The 17,790-nt window shown below is 38.1% G+C and overlaps 1 protein-coding gene across 1 annotated transcript in view; it reads right to left on the bottom strand.

The window, feature by feature from the left end:
- The window catches only part of LOC126161973 (cytoplasmic dynein 2 heavy chain 1-like), a 101,611-nt gene extending 93,727 nt beyond the window's left edge, over positions 1–7,884 (bottom strand). Inside the window, exon 1 of the mRNA XM_049918164.1 lies at positions 7,837–7,884. The gene's annotated coding sequence lies outside the window, so the exon portion shown is untranslated. The remainder of the gene's footprint in view (positions 1–7,836) is intronic.
- Between the last annotated feature and the right edge of the window lie 9,906 nt (positions 7,885–17,790).

The raw sequence follows: 17,790 nt of genomic DNA, 5'->3' as shown, positions 1-17,790 counted from the left end.
GGTTGTGATGAAACAAGCTGAGATATTTTTACTTCCCTTCATGTTTTGTCATCTACCTCCTTAAATTCATTTTTTCATTTTTGACTAATTACCTTTAACATACATGAGTATAATCTGCATTTCCATGAAAGAGAGAGGTTGGCCCTCAGTCTTAAGATATATAGCACCAGATATAATTCTGTGCTTAGTTTTGTGTATGTAATTACTTTCCTAATTTAGTTTGACTATTCCTAGTTAATATCTTTTGTTATAGGGTGAAATCAGTAATTGTTTCGTGATTTAAATTCTATTGTTGAGTTATAAACAAATATAAATTCTGTACTAATTATAAACATTTGGAAGAAGAATTATTAAGATTCTTAGAGTATTTATTTGGCTCCTTTCTAAAACATATTTGCAAAGCCAGCCCTTAATTAATACTAAAATAATTACCAGGTTTGTCAAAAATATTGTTTGTATAACTATATCTGTTAATTTCATTATTAAACAAATAATTCTCCCTAACCTTTGTGGTAGAAAGAGCTGTTCAGAAGGAGGTATTTTTTGATGTATGCAGTTAATTGAATGAGTTATGTTTTAATTGTAGTTTCTGTAACTTAAACATCGAACAATGTATAGTTTCAGTGGCTATCTTTGTGAGGATATATATATAAAGGCCCAATTTTTGGTCCCGAGATAGTCCATGGCCAATTTTCAGACGTGAAATATATATCAATCAGAGTATCAATAATGCATTAACTTAACAGAGGAATTAGTGTAACACCAATAGGCCATGTGTTAAAACAAAGACAGTGTCTGTTCCATTTTTTTGAGAACTAGTGTCACACATACCAAATTATTCTGAAAGAACTGTGAACTGTGTGGTTAGGTTTTTGCTGCTCATTGATGTTCAACAGCAAACTATTGTAGCAGTATGCTGATGTTTGCCTGCATCCTATTAATGAGGCTTATCTAAATTTACTAATAACGAACTGGTCATATAACTGTGTAACATTGGGAGGCTGTGAGCACTGAAAGTACAGAACTGTGAAACGCAACTGTGCAACTGTCGGCTACATCATTTACAGTTCAACACTGACTAGTGTTAAACTTCCACCACCCATTTTTCAGCCAGTATAACAATACAGTATGTCGACACCAAGGACTATCAACAAGGACATAAAGCAGGAAAACGTCACAAGGTGTTGCCCAAAACGGTCCTAACGATGTGTGCACTTTCTTCTATCACTACCTTACCATGTGTATCATGAAGACATACAAATTTTTCACCATTTTTGTGAAAACTGCCCAGTGCAAAATAAAAATCAAAGTTAAATAATAATGTGTCAAGCTTTTGTGCAAGCTGGAAAATGCCAGAAGATAGAGGTATTCTTTCCTGACAGGGAACACTCTTTCTTACTTTTTGATAGAGCTTTTGGCACAATCAAGAGATCACTGTGAAAATCTGACAGAGTATATACTATTATAAATTACATTGAACTTATCATCATGTGCAAGATGACAATTTTCCATAAAGGTTATCTCAACAGATGAAGTCTTGGACCACACTTTACAAGAGGACAACTCATTCACTGGAGAGTTATGTCATGAAGGGACTTGAAAGTAGCATTCAGTGTTTCAACACTTCACCATTATGTCTTCAGTGGTGAGGTATTTTGGGCTGTAACAGCCTGCACTATGATCAATGGTTTAAATAACCGAACATTCAGATTAGGATTACCTGGAGTTTCTCGACCCAACAGCTGTTTGAGCCCATTCAGATGACTATATTCCTGCCAACGCAAGGAAGATGATAGATATAAAGAAGTCAGTTGCTTACAGAGTGCACAAAGGACCATATCCTAGAATTCTGGAATACTGTTTGTCAGTGGCCAACTGCTGCGGGATATTGTGAATTCTGTAAACATTGCCTCTAACATTTACTACATGTCAGTTAAACACTTTGTTTATGTGGTATAAAGGTTTTAAGATTTTTATTTTCTCTTATTTCAGAAAAGCCCTAAGTCCAACAGAAATATTCAGCTCTGGTCAATAAATACTAGAGTAAATTGTTGTTGTTGTGGTCTTCAGTCCTGAGACTGGTTTGATGCAGCTCTCCATGCTACTCTATCCTGTGCAAGCTTCTTCATCTCCCAGTACCTACTGCAACCTACATCCTTCTGAATCTGCTTAGTGTATTGATCTCTTGGTCTCCCTCTACGATTTTTACCCTCCACGCTGCCCTCCAATGATAAATTTGTGATCCCTCGATGCCTCAGAACATGTCCTACCAACCGATCCCTTCTTCTAGTCAAGTTGTGCCACAAACTTCTCTTCTCCCCAATCCTATTCAATACCTCCTCATTAGTTACGTGATCTACCCACCTTATCTTCAGCATTCTTCTGTAGCACCACATTTCGAAAGCTTCTATTCTCTTCTTGTCCAAACTAGTTATCGTCCATGTCTCACTTCCATACATGGCTACACTCCATACAAATACTTTCAGAAACGACTTCCTGACACCTAAATCTATATTCGATGTTAACAAATTTCTCTTCTTGAGAAACGCTTTCCTTGCCATTGCCAGTCTACATTTTATATCCTCTCTACTTCGACCATCATCGGTTATTTTACTCCCTAAATAGCAAAACTCCTTTACTACTTTAAGTGTCTCATTTCCTAATCTAATTCCCTCAGCATCACCCGACTTAATTTGACTACATTCCATTATCCTCGTTTTGCTTTTGTTGATGTTCATCTTATATCCTCCTTTCAAGACACTGTCCATTCCGTTCAGCTGCTCTTCCAAGTCCTTTGCTGTCTCTGACAGAATTACAATGTCATCGGCGAACCTCAAAGTTTTTACTTCTTCTCCATGAATTTTAATACCTACTCCGAATTTTTCTTTTGTTTCCTTTACTGCTTGCTCAATATACAGATTGAACAACATCGGGGAGAGGCTACAACCCTGTCTCACTCCTTTCCCAACCACTGCTTCCCTTTCATGCCCCTCGACTCTTATAACTGCCATCTGGTTTCTGTACAAATTGTAAATACCCTTTCGCTCCCTGTATTTTACCCCTGCCACCTTCAGAATTTGAAAGAGAGTATTCCAGTCAAATAGAGTAAATAACAATTCAGAATTATTGTTCATAGTGGTATCTCTCATATGCAAACAATTAAGAAAATGCCCTGTAAAATATTAAAACACTTTTTTCCACTTTTCTCAAAACTCTGTCAAATGGATATAGGACCCGTCTGAAATAAGTGATTCAGCTGTAATAAGACAAAAATAGTGTTTAATCAACATATTGAAAAGAAAATAGGCCCAATACATGGTCATACAACATGTCGATGTATTTTTGTATTTAGGGTAGCAAAAGGTATTGACTGGAAGGACAGCGAACGAAAACATCAGAAAAGTGCAAATGCCCTGGAATGCTTTTGAAGAACTAAATAAGTTTTTGCCAAAACTAAAATTCCAGTGTGTCTGGAAAGGAAGTTAGCAATCAGTAAGTTTAACAGTTTTGATTGACTGCAGTGAATCATGGACTTCTAACGTAAAAGCCGTTCAAATAATGAAGGTTGCTATAGAGCAATGGAGAGGTGCAATATTTACACATTCTTCATGAACAGCAGTGAAGTAACACAATGAGACCAATCCTGGGCACTGGAAGGAGAGGTGTGATGCTTACACATTCTTCATGACCAGCAGTGAAGCAGCACAATGAGACCAATTCTGGGCATTGGAACAGTCATAACAGTGTTGTTGTTTGGACCCCAAGATGACATGAGTCAACCATGCTTTTGTTGTTGGGTTTTGTTAAAGGGTGAAGCCAATAGGCTGACAGGTAAAACAAGGAAGCAATTATTTACTTGTGTTTTAAGTGCTTGTGGTGTACTTGATGAAGACATTACAGCAGCTTGTATAAGAAATAAAGCACACAATGCACTGAAGGTGCTAATAATGGTGTCAATTTTTGCTGGGGTACAGATGGGAAAATGTCAATTTGTTACTCTCTGCCACATTTCCATATGTGACAGTTTTGAAGAACTGCATCCCACAAATCACTGAGACTAGGTTAACTGTTAGTACTACATTTCCTCCTACGGTACTAAACAGAATATTTGTACTTCCATAGAACACTCTTGAACTTATGCAAGCCATAAGTGTGGGACTCAATAAAATACCTATACACAAAAGGTCTAATATGAAAAATGTTCATTATAGTCAGTAAATGTATTAAGAAAAAATGCCCACCATCAAAATTAGAAAATTATTTTTGCATCTGCCAAAAAAATTAAGAGCAAAAACCTAATATTTGTCATTCGCTATCAATTTACATCACAAGCAATATTATTGTAGTATTTCCATTACATTATTATAAATTGCAGATATAAATTATGAGACTGATTGTGGGTGTAAACATCTTCATAGACTTAATGTATAGAATTTTCAATATCTTTTAATTAAATGTTCATAGATGTCCATAAATTGCAGGTCTCAACACTTAATTGAATTCTGTCAGTCACCGTATTTGCTCACAGGTTACCATCGAAACTTACAATCCATGAAAGCATCCAGTATAAACAGATTGTAACTAATTTTGCAATATGAATATGGTAGCAAAAAGCAGACATTCATCCTATAATCATAGAATCCAGGCTTTCATGGCCAGGATGTGCATTACCAGTGATATTAGTTTATATGGTTATACCAAGAACATTTAAGACCTACAGAGTGTAACGCAGCTGACAGGTCTTGAACAGTTCTCTGAAACATGTGAAGTGGTGCAGATCACTGCATTGTTTGACTCTAAGGGAGCCTTTTCAGCTACAGTGCTCTCTCTTCCTTGCATACACAGAGTAATTTCATAAATTACTCACTGTAATACAGCTTAGTGGCTAGCTACCTCTTTTCAATTCAATTTATTACAATTACATTGATGCCATAACACACAGTGGCTGTGATATTGACAACATATAAGTGGACTTCCAATTACAGGAGAGAGGAGAAACAATAAAAAGAAAGCTGGGAGTTTGCATGTAGTCTGCATTTAATTCTCTTTACAGTGTGAATATGTAAATGTGTGGAGATGCCACTACTGAACACTATTCTGCATGTTCATGGTTATACTGTTCAATGAGATATTACATGAAAGACAAGGAGAAGTGTGAAACAACCATCACCAACGAAGTGTGCCACACAAAATCTATATCTTGTTGATTAAGCATATTATACAGATGGGTGTTGCAAAACACATGGGTGCACACACAGGAGCGTATTATATACCCTGTCAACTGAGAACCTGTTTTAAAAATAATATCTAACTTGTTACCTACACAACTGCAAAGAAAGTAATCATATTTATAAATGATCTGCCATTATGCACAGAATATGGAAAAATCACCATGTCCGCCAATGACACTACCATAGTAGTTAATAATCGCTCAGGGAATGTGTCAAATGAGATAGTAAATACAGCTTTTGCAATTATGACAAAATCGTTTGAAACTAATGGTCTTTGCATCGCTCAAAAAAAGACAAATTATATTCTTTTTTCCTCTAATACAAATGTTACCAATGAAATGAATCTAAAAATGGGTCAACATGAAATTCTAAAGGTTGAGTCCTCCAAATTCTTGGGTCTGCATATAGACAGCAAACTTAAGTGGTACTACTGTATTCCAGATCTGTGTAAAAGGTAAGCTCAGTAACATTTCCCTTGAGAATCATATTAGACAGTAGGGTGATGATCACAATAAAAACAGCATACTTTGGCTATTTCCATCAACTTATGGCCTACAGTATAATATTCTGGGGAAATCAACCAATAGCAAGAAAAGTGTTCCATGCACGGAAGCAAGTCTTGTCTGTGGAATACATCCTATGCACTCATGCAGATATCTATTTAGAGATCTCCAAATCTTTACAACAAATGCTCAATATATTTTTTCCCTGGTGTGCTTTGTTTCAAAAAATAGCAACTTATTTAAAACCAATAGTTTGTACCATAATTATAACACCAGAAGAAAACTTGATATTCATTATCATCTAAATACAAAGAGCATGGTGCACAAGGGGGTTTTATACAGTGACACTCTGTTTTTTAATACCCCCCACCAATAATTAAAGAACTGTTCTGAAACAGACCCATGTTTAAAGAAAGTCTCAGGGAGTTCCTTCTAGATGGATCTTATTATAGTACAGACGAATTTCTAAGGCAAAATGCATGATGCCTCCTGAGTAAACTTAAATCTATTTTTGTGGCCTTTGTGGCCTAATCATCATTCTTTGTCTACCTACAGCTTAATTTAAAAACTGAAATGTATGTACATCTGTATGTATAACTGTATATTCATTCAGAAGTCAAGTACAATAACTCATACATAAGATTATACGTTAGCTTATCTGTTCCTGTTAGTTATTTGGCAAGAACAATGTAGTTGTACACTAAACATTCGTTTGTAAAAAATTGACTCGTTCTGTACTGAGAGTTAAACTCACATATGGATCTACAGAACTCAAAATAAATAAATAAAAATAAATATTCCCATCAAAATCTCGAAATCCTTGTACATAGCCACTAGTGATGGGTCAACTGTAAGAAAAACTTTCAGTATGGCAGTTGTTTCTAACTCGTATCGTCTCCACCTATTGCATCAGATGTAGTTGACGTTACTGTAACACATACTGCTCCATTTACCAGAGATTTCACATCGGTGAAGAAACGTGGTTTAAACACAATGGTGTGTTAGCATTATTAGTAACTACAATACGAAATCATCCCAGTGCAACATATAGAGAAGGTGGAGAAAGCACTGTAGACTAGGTGCACGGCAGCTACAGCCTCAACATTTTTTTATACTTTTTTCTTGTAGGGTACATGATGAATCTCGTTTACAAGATGCATGCAGTCAAGAGGTGGTAGTAGTGGTGGCAGTAGTAATAATGATAGTAGCTGCAATAGTAGCTCCGTTAACGACTAATATAACCTGTTTACAGAGGTATATTATTAGTAAACACATGATTTCCGCAGTATAGTGGCCAGTATTTCATGATGAGTTAACATGCTTTTATAATGTGACACACAAGCACGAAATTCAGCTTTATCGTTAGGGCCTACAGTACATGCAACAATGTACGGCAAATTTGCAGTTGTTGACACTGAACGAAACTAGTACATAATATTCGTAGACTAGTAGTAAAACGAGTTGCAAGGCATAAATTTGTTTACAACCCTAAACTAACGAATGCTTACGGTTTAATTGGCACGAATAAAATGTTGTAAATGGGACGGTTGAAGTAACCACCACTACCCCTAGGCGGTGGCTTCGGATGGGCCATAGCCAACATACATTTCAAGTATTTAATCATGGAAACGAAAATCGTTATACCTGTAAAACCTTGCGAATAAAACAAAAGTTTCAGTTTTGAATACTAAGTCCACAGCTCTTGTCATCAGCGAACTTTTTATATATATAAAAAAGAGGGTATCACTAACACCACCATCATAATAATGGTCTTCCTGCTAGTATAGTATTGTGAAACACTGTAACATAAGTAAACCATTAGGGACAAGCACAGCATTTTGGGAATTAGGCAGTCAAAGCAAATAATGTCAGACATTTATCGATGCAATTATTACATACAGGGAGTGTTAACAGTATAAGTGCAACAGTAAATGCAACAATAGTGTGGTTCAATTAACACAGATGCTAGAAGAACGAGTTCAGTAAACACAAGCAAACTAATTTTCCATAACTAGTTACGTTACGTAAATAAGAATAACAGCAAACACGTAAATCTTAAATTATATAAAAAATATTCATTTATGTTTCATAGGGAGACATACCCGCAGATTCTACTTTACAAAGTTCCCAACTGTTGCCTTATTTTCGACAGATCTATCACTGCGGCTAAAACGCAGGTGGCGGTAACCACTTGGCGTTACTGCGTTGGCATGGTAACGGCCTAACAACAGTGCGATCGATATCTACCGGAACTATCTACTTTGTTACCCGCATATTCGTAATTAGCCTTATCGGTACCGGTGCGCATAGGAAAAATGACAACGAGATTTTCTTTCTTAAAGTAGATTCGTGTTCATTACGTAGCCACTCGAAATAGTGTGCTTCGAAGTCATTGTGACGAACGTCTAGGAGTGATAAATCACGTTAGGAGGAACAACTTCTGTTAGGGACAACATGTTTTCCAACATTTCCCGCCGACGTTAGGCGTTGTTAAAGCCTAATTTAAACGACGACAATAGGTTGCGCTCACCTGCGGTATTGCTCACTGCGTAACCGCTGCGCTCAACTTGGAGAACTGAAGGTCTCCCTAGACCGCTCAATTATGTTGTGGTTCGGAATGTTGGAGATAAAGACGCTACTGTTATGATAATTGTTTCAGTTCGCTGCAAGCAGAAATTAAAAGTGAATGAAAACTCGATTCAAAGAGCATCAAAGATCAATCACGAACATTTGTTACGAGAATAATTACGGTATTGAAGTTAAACGAAAGAAAAGATTATCATATGTGTTGACTTCCAATACTGGATACCGCACATTACTGCATTCTTGGCCAATGGCATACCTACAACCGATGCTGAGTTTCAGGGAGTACACTCGGGGATGCGTCTCCCTTGATTTTTCGAATCCTCGGAGGAGAAAAAAGCTACTTTTATTTATGTTAGAAGGTAGAAAAATCAAACATCAATGACATTATTACCAAAAGCAATTAATGATATTAGATTTCATCTATTTTTGGAGCATTTCTAAATGGTCTGTTGGTGTTCCTATTATGTGTCATGGCAGCCAATGTCACAGCCCTTTTGAAACTCCTCATATGAACGCAAAGAACCGCGCAAATAAATAATAGTCTTCTGGGGTAAGATTTTGAAATACGTTTCGGGACGGCACTGCTGTAATTGCAGTGACGTCGTAGTGTCGTTAGTTCACTTCCATATTCAGTGTTGAAGAGGTGATGGTGAAGTGTGGAACTGTATTAGAGTTTCGGGGTTGAAATCAATAGTAAGTTTACGCTGTATTCGGGAAGCCAGAGAAATATGATTGTGATACTCCAAAACCGATTTGGAACCTGCTTTGAACAACTATGTTCATTTGCAAGGTACCTCTTTTAACTTTAATTCTAGATATCATATAAACATCTGAATTGTTTTCTTGCTTTAAGATATTCTTAATGCATATGCTATAATTTCTTATAGCAATAATTCGTAAACGTCAGATACTGGCAACAGGTCACTCGCAGTACCAACTTAGTTTCTTTCCAGAGGGTCGGCGTTGCCTACAACTGCAACATGCATACTCTGCAAATCACAGTGAAGTGCATGGCAGAGGGTATGTGAGATTGTACTAGTTAGTAGTGTTTCTTTCTGTTCCATTCACATATTGAGTGCAGCAAGAATGATTGTTTAAATGCCTCTATGTGTACTGCGATAAATCTAATCTTGTCCTTACGATCCCTATATGAGAAATAAGTAAGTGGTGTAGCATATTCCTAGAATCATCATTTAACAGTCCGCCCCAGGTAGCTGAATGGTCAGCGCGACAGCATGTCAACCCTAAGGGCCCGTGTTCGATTCTCCGCTCATGGACTGGGTGTTGTGTTGTCCTAATCATAATCATTTCATCCCCATCGATGCGCAAGTCGCCGAAGTGGCGTCAAATCGAAAGACTTGCTCCTGACGAACGGTCTACCCGACGGGAGGCCCTAGTCACACATTTACCTTTATCGTTTAACACCAGTTCTTAAAACTTTCTAAGTATCCCTTTCCTAGGGTAATTTCGTCTATCTTCAAGAGTATGCCAGTTCTGTTTCTTCAGCATCTCTGTGACACCCTGCCACGGCTCAAACAAACCTGTGAGCTTTCATGCTGCCTTTCTCTGTATACATTCAATATCCCCTCTTATTCCTGTTTGATAGAGGTTCGATTAACGTGAGCAATTCCAGAATTATTCACATGAGTGACTTGTAAGCAATCTCCTTTGTAGACTGATTCCAGTTTCCCATTATTCTACCAATGAACCGAAGTGTACCACCAGATTTACCCAAGACTGTGCCTGTGTGATCATTCCATTTCATATCCCTACGAAGTGTTACACCCAGGCACTTGTATGAGTTGGCCAATATGAACTGTGAGCCATTGATATTATAGTCACAGGATATTGTGTTTTTTAGTTCTGAACTTTTAAAGCAACTTAATCTTTGTACCACTTTGAAATCTAGTCAAGATCTGACTGAATATTTGTGCAACTTCTTTCAGACAGTACTTCATTACAGATAACTGCATCATCTGCAAAAAGTCATCAAGGTCGTTTATATACAACAGCAAGAATCCAAAAACACTTCCCTGGGGCAAACCCAAAGTTACTTCTACATCTGACAATGACTCTCCATCCAACATAACATGGTGCATCCTCCCTGCCAAAAAGCCTTTAATCCAGTCACAAATTTCGCATGATACTCCACAGGGACATACATTTGACAATAATTGTAGATGTGGTACTGAGTCAAAAGCGTTTCGGAACTCAACAAATGCTACTCCTACCTGACTGCCTTGATCAAAAGCTTTCAGTATGTCATGTGGGTATGGAGTTTTTATTCGTTACAATTTTCTTGTAAACTTCTACAAGTTATATCTCGTGATTTCGCTAAAACTCTCGCTGAGCCAAATGTAGCACTATGTGACTGATCATGATTAGACGATTTTGTAGCTTCAGGAAGTACTGTTTAATTGTCTGTTGGTTTTAAGTAGCAAAGTAATGTCTACAGATGTTGGGTGGATAATCGTAAGTTCACTGGTATGTAATAATTTTTTGTGTCAACTATTAACTGAGCATCTCACTTATATTGTCATGTAGAAGAAGGTGTAATTAGATGAATGACGAATACTAACTTCACTTAATGAAGGTTTATTCAGCACTTACACATACAAAACTGCGGAGCGAATTGCCTCTGGCCAGAAAACATACTGTGTATATACAGCTACAGAACATTCCAATACAATGATTCTTGCAATTTGTGGATACTTGTAGAATGTACTCGAACCGAATACAGAAATTAAAATTTTATAGTTCAGGTGATTTTTTTCCTTTTTTTCCGATATAGTTCGTTGCGTTTGGTCTGGGCGGACGTCACAGGACATCCGTTCAAGCTCTGACCGAACACGCTGAGCTACCGTGCCAGCAATTTTGAACTCACGACCCGCCACGCAACAGTCTAGTATCATAACCTCTACACTAAGGCGACTGAGCTATTAAGCTTCTTTTGCGACATTGCTCCCTCCATCTCGGTGTAACATCGTCCTAGTCCGGAAATGAGTCATCGGTCTTGCATACTCCAACTCCTGGTGACTGATGTTCGCCCTGGCGGTGATTTTCTTAGAACTTCCCTTGCCGCTACATTCTTCGTCACCTGTCCGCTTGTCGCCTGTCGCTGGAGCTTCGAATTTACCCTGGGTTGCAGGATCCTTATAGGGCTTCATTCGAAGAACGCGGACCGTATCTCTGATCTTTCGTCGTCACGGTCAAAATCTTCAACTACGTAAGTAACATCAGACAACTGTCTTACAACCTTATAAGGTCCAAAGTAGTGCTGGACGATCTTCTCAGAGAGACCAACCTTCCGAACAGGAGTAAAGATCCAGACGAGGTCACCAGGCTGGTAGACACAGGGCAGTGGCTCGCGTCATACCTTTGGCGATCGTTTTCTTGAGCCTGCAGCGTGCGGAGTCAAGCTAACTGCCGAGCTTCCTCAGCTCTGGTTAACACCTGGCCGATGTAGTCGTCGTCCACGTCATCAGGATGTAACGGAAACACAGTATCCATCGTTATAGTCGCCTCACGCCCATGCACCAGGAAAAATGGTGTAAATCCTGTGGTGTCTTGTTTGGCGGTGTTGAAGGCAAAAGTCACGAAAGGTAGCACCTAATCTAGTTGCTCTGCTCAACATTGAGAAATACTGATAGCGTGTCGGCCAAGGTCATATTAAGGCGTTCAGTAAGCCCATTAGTTTGCGGATGGTAGGCAGTCGTCATGTGATGAGTAATGTTGCACCGGCGGTTTATCTCCGTCACAAGATTCGATTGAAAAACTTTCCCTCGACCCGTAATTAACGACCTTGGGGCACCGTGTTTTAATACAATGTCTTCTACGAGGAATTTGGTTACCTCGAATGCTTCGCCTGTTTTCACGGCTTTTGTAATGGCAAAACGTGTCAGATAATCAGTACAAACAATAATCCATCTATTGCCACTAGCAGACGTTGGAAATCGTCCGAGGAGGTCAATCCCAACACGTTGGAAAGGTGTTTCGGCTGGTGGAATTGGTATGAGTCGGCCAGGTGGTTTCTGTGGAACTGCCTTTCTCCTCTGGCACTCTCGTCAGTGAGACACATAGTAATGGACACTCTTAAATAAACCTGGCCAGAAAAATCTCTTGCGGATCCTATCATATGTCTTAATAAATCCTAAATGTCCAGCCTCAGGTGTGTCATGGAATTTCTGTAGAACATCTAAGCGCATGTGTTTAGGAATCGCTGGTAGCCACCTCTTTCCAAACGGTTCAAAGTTTTTCTTGCAAAGTAATCCATAATTTGAGATATCTCGGCGTCCTCCTTCTGCTCATCAGAGAGATCCTGGAGTGCAGTGAGACAGTCACTATCTTCATCAAAGTCTTGATGGTCTTGCACAGGGTTTCTTGAGAGATAGTCGACATCTTGGTGTTTTCTTCCACTTTTGTACACTATGGTAACGTCATACTCTTGAATACGTAGTGCCCACCTTTCGAGTCATCCTGTTGGATCCTTAAGACCTGTCAACCAACAAAGTGAATAAATGGCAATGTCGTGTGGCTAGGGCCTCCCGTCGGGTAGACCGTTCGCCTGGTGCAGGTCTTTCGATTTGACGCCACTTCGGCGACCTGCGCGTCGAAACAAAGTGAATGATAGTCTGTAACAACTGTGTATGACCTTCCACAGAGATACTGTCGAAATCTGCACATTGCCCAGATCACAGCAAGACATTCTCTTTCTGTAGTTGAGTAGTTTCTCTTGGCTTTTGTAAGTGTCCTAGAAGTATAGGCTATAACCTTCTCTTTTCCATCCGAAATCTGCACCAGAACAACACCGATCCCATACCCACTGGCATCTGTGTGTAGTTCAGTAAGTGCTCTCTCATCATACAGACCAAGTACAGGGTCAGTCGTCAGAGCTTTTCGCAGCACATCGAAAGAATGTTTATTTGTTTTTTTTATTTATTTATCTCTTGTTCCAGTGATCCATGTTGTGACAGTATCACAGGATATGGAACGTGTCAATTTTACAAGCTTTTGGCCAGAATTTATGGTAATACATAAAACAAAACAAAAACAGTAAACAGTAACTCAGGTCCCACTACAAAAAAAAAAATACATTTTAGAAATAGATAAAGATTACAAAACAAAAACAGTAAACAGTAACTTAGGTCCCAGTACAAAAATACATTTTAGAGAGAGATAAAGATTACAAATAATAAGTGTTACAGAGAAATAAATATTGCGAAATATATGTTTACAATAAAAATATTCGGTATTACAAATACAAATTTGGGCATACATTTGCAATTTACAATACAAGAGATGTTAAACACTGTAGTTCAGGAACTCTTCTAATGTATAAAATGATCCTTGCAATAGGAACTGCCTTAAGGTTTTTTTAAACAGGAGATCATCATCTACCAAACACTTAATTCTTGAAGGGAGGGCATTAAAAATCTTACAGCCACAGAAATGGACTCCTTTCTGCACCATACTTAGATTTGGCTGTTCATAGTGGATATCACGTTTCCTTCTAGTATTGTGACTGTGATATGCACTATTCAGCTTAAAGATGGATTTTTCTTTCCTTATGAAGCACATCAATGAGAATATATATTGCGCAGTGGATGTAAGTATTTCAAGCTTCTTAAAAAGATTCCTGCATGTGGCTCTAGGATGGACTCCACACATGATCCTTATGGCTCTTTTTTGTACACACAGTACTTTTTTAGCCAGTGGCTGGTTTCCCCAAAATATAATTCCAAATGCCATAATTGCATGAAAGTAACCATAATACGCTGACTTCATGGTTTCCATATTTATAAGAAGAAACAATGCGCAATGCATATGTTGCTGAACTTAGTCTTTTGCACAGATCCACGATGTGGTTGGACCAATTCAGTTTGCTATCAATGTGCAAGCCTAGGTATTTTGAGGAATCTACCCTGGTTATTGTCTGCTCACCTACCTTTACAATTATTTCCTCATCTTTGGATGTTTTGTGGAACTGAATGTAGTTTGTTTTACAGTAAATTAAAATAAGACCATTAATGTTGAACCAGTTCACCGTTTCACTTAAAACTTTATTTGCCGTTACCTCAAGCTTATCTTCCGAATTATCAATAAGTAGTGTAGTGTCATCTGCGAAAATGGTGAATCTGCAATATTCTGTAGAGAGAGGAAGATCATTTACAAATATAATAAAAAGTAGGGGGCCCAGAACTAAGCACTGCGGCACTCCACATGTAATGGTATCCCATTCTGAAGATATTGGGACACCATCTTTACTATCTACTACAACTTTTTGTTTTCTGTTTGACAGATATGAGTCGAAACATTTCCCTGCTGCACCACTTATACCGAGATGTGCAGCTTTTTGTAAAAGAATTTGGTGATTTACACAGTCAAATGCTTTTATTAGGTCACAAAATATGCCAATCACTTTCAGTTTTTTGTTGATAGATTCCAAGAGTTTGCCAGTAAATGCAAATATTGCATCTTCTGTTGACAAACCTTTCTGAAATCCAAACTGACTTTTGCTGAAGCTATTGTGTTCACTGAGATGCTTAACTATCCTGACATGCATTAGTTTCTCTAAAACTTTTGAAAAGCTTGTCAGTAGTGATATGGCCTATAGTTAGCAGTATCCGTCTTATCCCCCTTCTTATACAGCGGTTTTACAACTGCATACTTAAGCCTCTCAGGAACTATTCCTCGCTTAAGTGACGCATCAAAAATGTGGCAAAGGACTTTACTTACATGGCTGGAGCAGTATTTTAATAATTTGTTAGAAATGTTGTCAATTCCAGCAGAGTTTTTACTTTTCAGGGATTTAATAACTCTTTCAACTTCTTGAACAGTGACTGTTTTTACCTTCATGTGTTGCACTAAACCAGGTACTCTAGCTTTCAAAAGATTGATGGCTTGCTTCATGGACCCTTGCAAACCTATTTTTTCTGTTACTGTTAAAAAATTGTAGTTGAATGTGTCTGCAACTGTTTTTGGATCACTAACAAGATTACCCTCACTTTTGATTTGGATATTTTCACTACAAACTGCATTTTTCCCCCGTTTCCTTCTTTACAAATTTCCAGATAGTTTTTACTTTATTGCTCGAGTTGTCAATTTCTGCCTTCAAGCACATGTTCTTTGCTGCCTGAATTGTCTTATTCAGAACTTTATTGTAGAGTTTATAGTGTGTAATCCTACTGTTATCATTTGAACTCCTGGCTGCAGCATATAGTTCTCTTCTTGTTTTACAAGAGATTTTGATGCCTTTAGTAATCCAAGGCTTGTTTCCAGATTTGAACAGGTTTTCTCTCGCTGATTTTTTAGGAAATGCTTCTTCAAAAAGGCTTGTAACTTCATTGATAATAAATATTAAATTTTGAATTAACATCTACTGTAGCATATACAGGAGACCAGTCCACAAGCTGTAATTGCTGATTAAAGGTTTCAGTGGTGTGCCTGTTTATAATCCTAAATGATTTCCAAATGAAATTTTCTTTTCTTTGTACATTCATTTGGTTTAGAGTGAGGAATTGCCCTTCATGATCAGAGAGCCCATTTATAATATTTTTCATGGTTAAATTATTGCAAATTCCTTATCTACAAATACATTATCTATTAAAGTGCTAGAGCTGGCAGTTACTCTAGTTGGAGTGTCTACCACTGGCACTAAATTGTAACAGTACATTAAATGTTCAAAATCTGTCTTGTTTCTATTTTCTGTTAAAAGGTCCACATTGAAGTCACCCATAACAACGATAGATTTAGTTTTCCTACATAGGTGGGCCAGAAGTGATTCAGTTTGTCTTAGAAATACATTTAGATTTCCAGCAGGTGTCCTGTTAACAGCCAGAACAATAACAGTTGCACTATCTGCTGTTAACTCAATGCCACACACCTCAAAATGTTGTTCATCACAGTATTTGCTTAAATCTAGGGATTTATACACTATATTTTTTTTTATAAATATTGCAACACCACCTTTTTCCATAACAGATCTACAGTAATGAGTAGCTAAACTAAAGTTCTCACCAAGCGAGGTGGCGCAGTGGTTAGACACTGGACTCGCATTCGGGAGGACGACGGTTCAATCCCGCGTCCGGCCATTCTGATTTAGGTTTTCCGTGATTTCCCTAAAATCGCTCCAGGCAAATGCCGGGATGGTTCCTTTCAAAGGGCACGGCCGACTTCCTTCCCTGTCCTTCCCTAAACCGATGAGACCGATAACCTCGCTGTCTGGTCTCCTTCCCCCACAACCAACCAACCTAAAGTTCTCAATCTGTATCATGTGGATCCCATTCATAACGTGATGTTCTGAGAAACACAGTATATCAAGCTCACTTTCACACTCGTCTTTTAAATTTATTAGCAACTGGTCTATTTTATTCTTGAGGCTACATATATTTTGGTGGAATAAAGACAAAGTTTGATTTTTCCTCACCTCTGCATTTGCGTGATGTTTGCTAGGAGTGGCTTTTTTCAGTACATTAGTTGATAGTATTGCTTGGGGTGTGGAAACCTCATATTGAACACACGAGAGAGATGCTTCACGCAACTTTGAGGTTACTCACCATAAAAAACGCTGAGTTTGTTTTCTGTTGCGTGTAGGACGGGCAATAGTTACTGCTGAATATGTTGTTTCAGCTGTTGGTTCCGCCACTGACGATTCTGCTGCTTTTGAGGATGCTTCTTTTTCTTTTGCTGAGACTGGTCCCATACCGGCACATGGAATTTTTCTGTTCGCTCTCTCTCTGTTCGCAATGATTTCTTTTATCATTTTACATACAAAGTTTTTTCCTTTGTAATTTAGATGCATTCCGTGTTTGGTATGCTGGCATCTGTCAAATTTGCCTATATCAAGGACGCTACATTTTCCAAACAAAGAACACATCTGTTTTATTTTAATGTTAGTTTTACGAATTTCTTTATTTACACACGAGTGATACATTGGATCATATCTGTGTGGTAATGTTGCAACTATCGTATTTTTTTGTTTACTGCGTTCCAGGAATTTCTTTAGTTCAGTGAGACAGTTATTTGCTTCGTTTTTTCGCAACATCATTTGCACCCGCTATACACACGACATAGTCATTTTTTCCCGACATTTTGTCTTGTAAATCAACACCAATAATGTTTTTTGCTGTTGCTCCTGGCTTCACAAAACCTGTTGCGTCGTATTTCGTGTTTTCTTTGAATAGTCTCGTCATTTTTCTGCCGTGACTGTCCGTTAAAAATAATACATTACTTTCGTCTTTGCACTGTTGTACGTTTAGATTGATAGTGTCTTTCTCATTACCACGTGCAATAGATGTCCCATTATTATGTACAATAGATGGCATGCTCAATTTCGCACCTTCATTGTTTGCGTTAATGCTGAACTCAGAGCCTGTATCACCATTCTGATTACAAAGTTTGTTCAAAAGTTCATGTTCCCTTACCGATGTTAGGCCTAAATCCGTCTCTTCACTCACGGAAAGAACTTGAAA

This window comes from Schistocerca cancellata, chromosome 2 (assembly GCF_023864275.1).
Source record: "Schistocerca cancellata isolate TAMUIC-IGC-003103 chromosome 2, iqSchCanc2.1, whole genome shotgun sequence".
NCBI lineage: Eukaryota > Metazoa > Arthropoda > Insecta > Orthoptera > Acrididae > Schistocerca > Schistocerca cancellata.
This window is presented reverse-complemented; position numbering and strand designations above follow the sequence as displayed.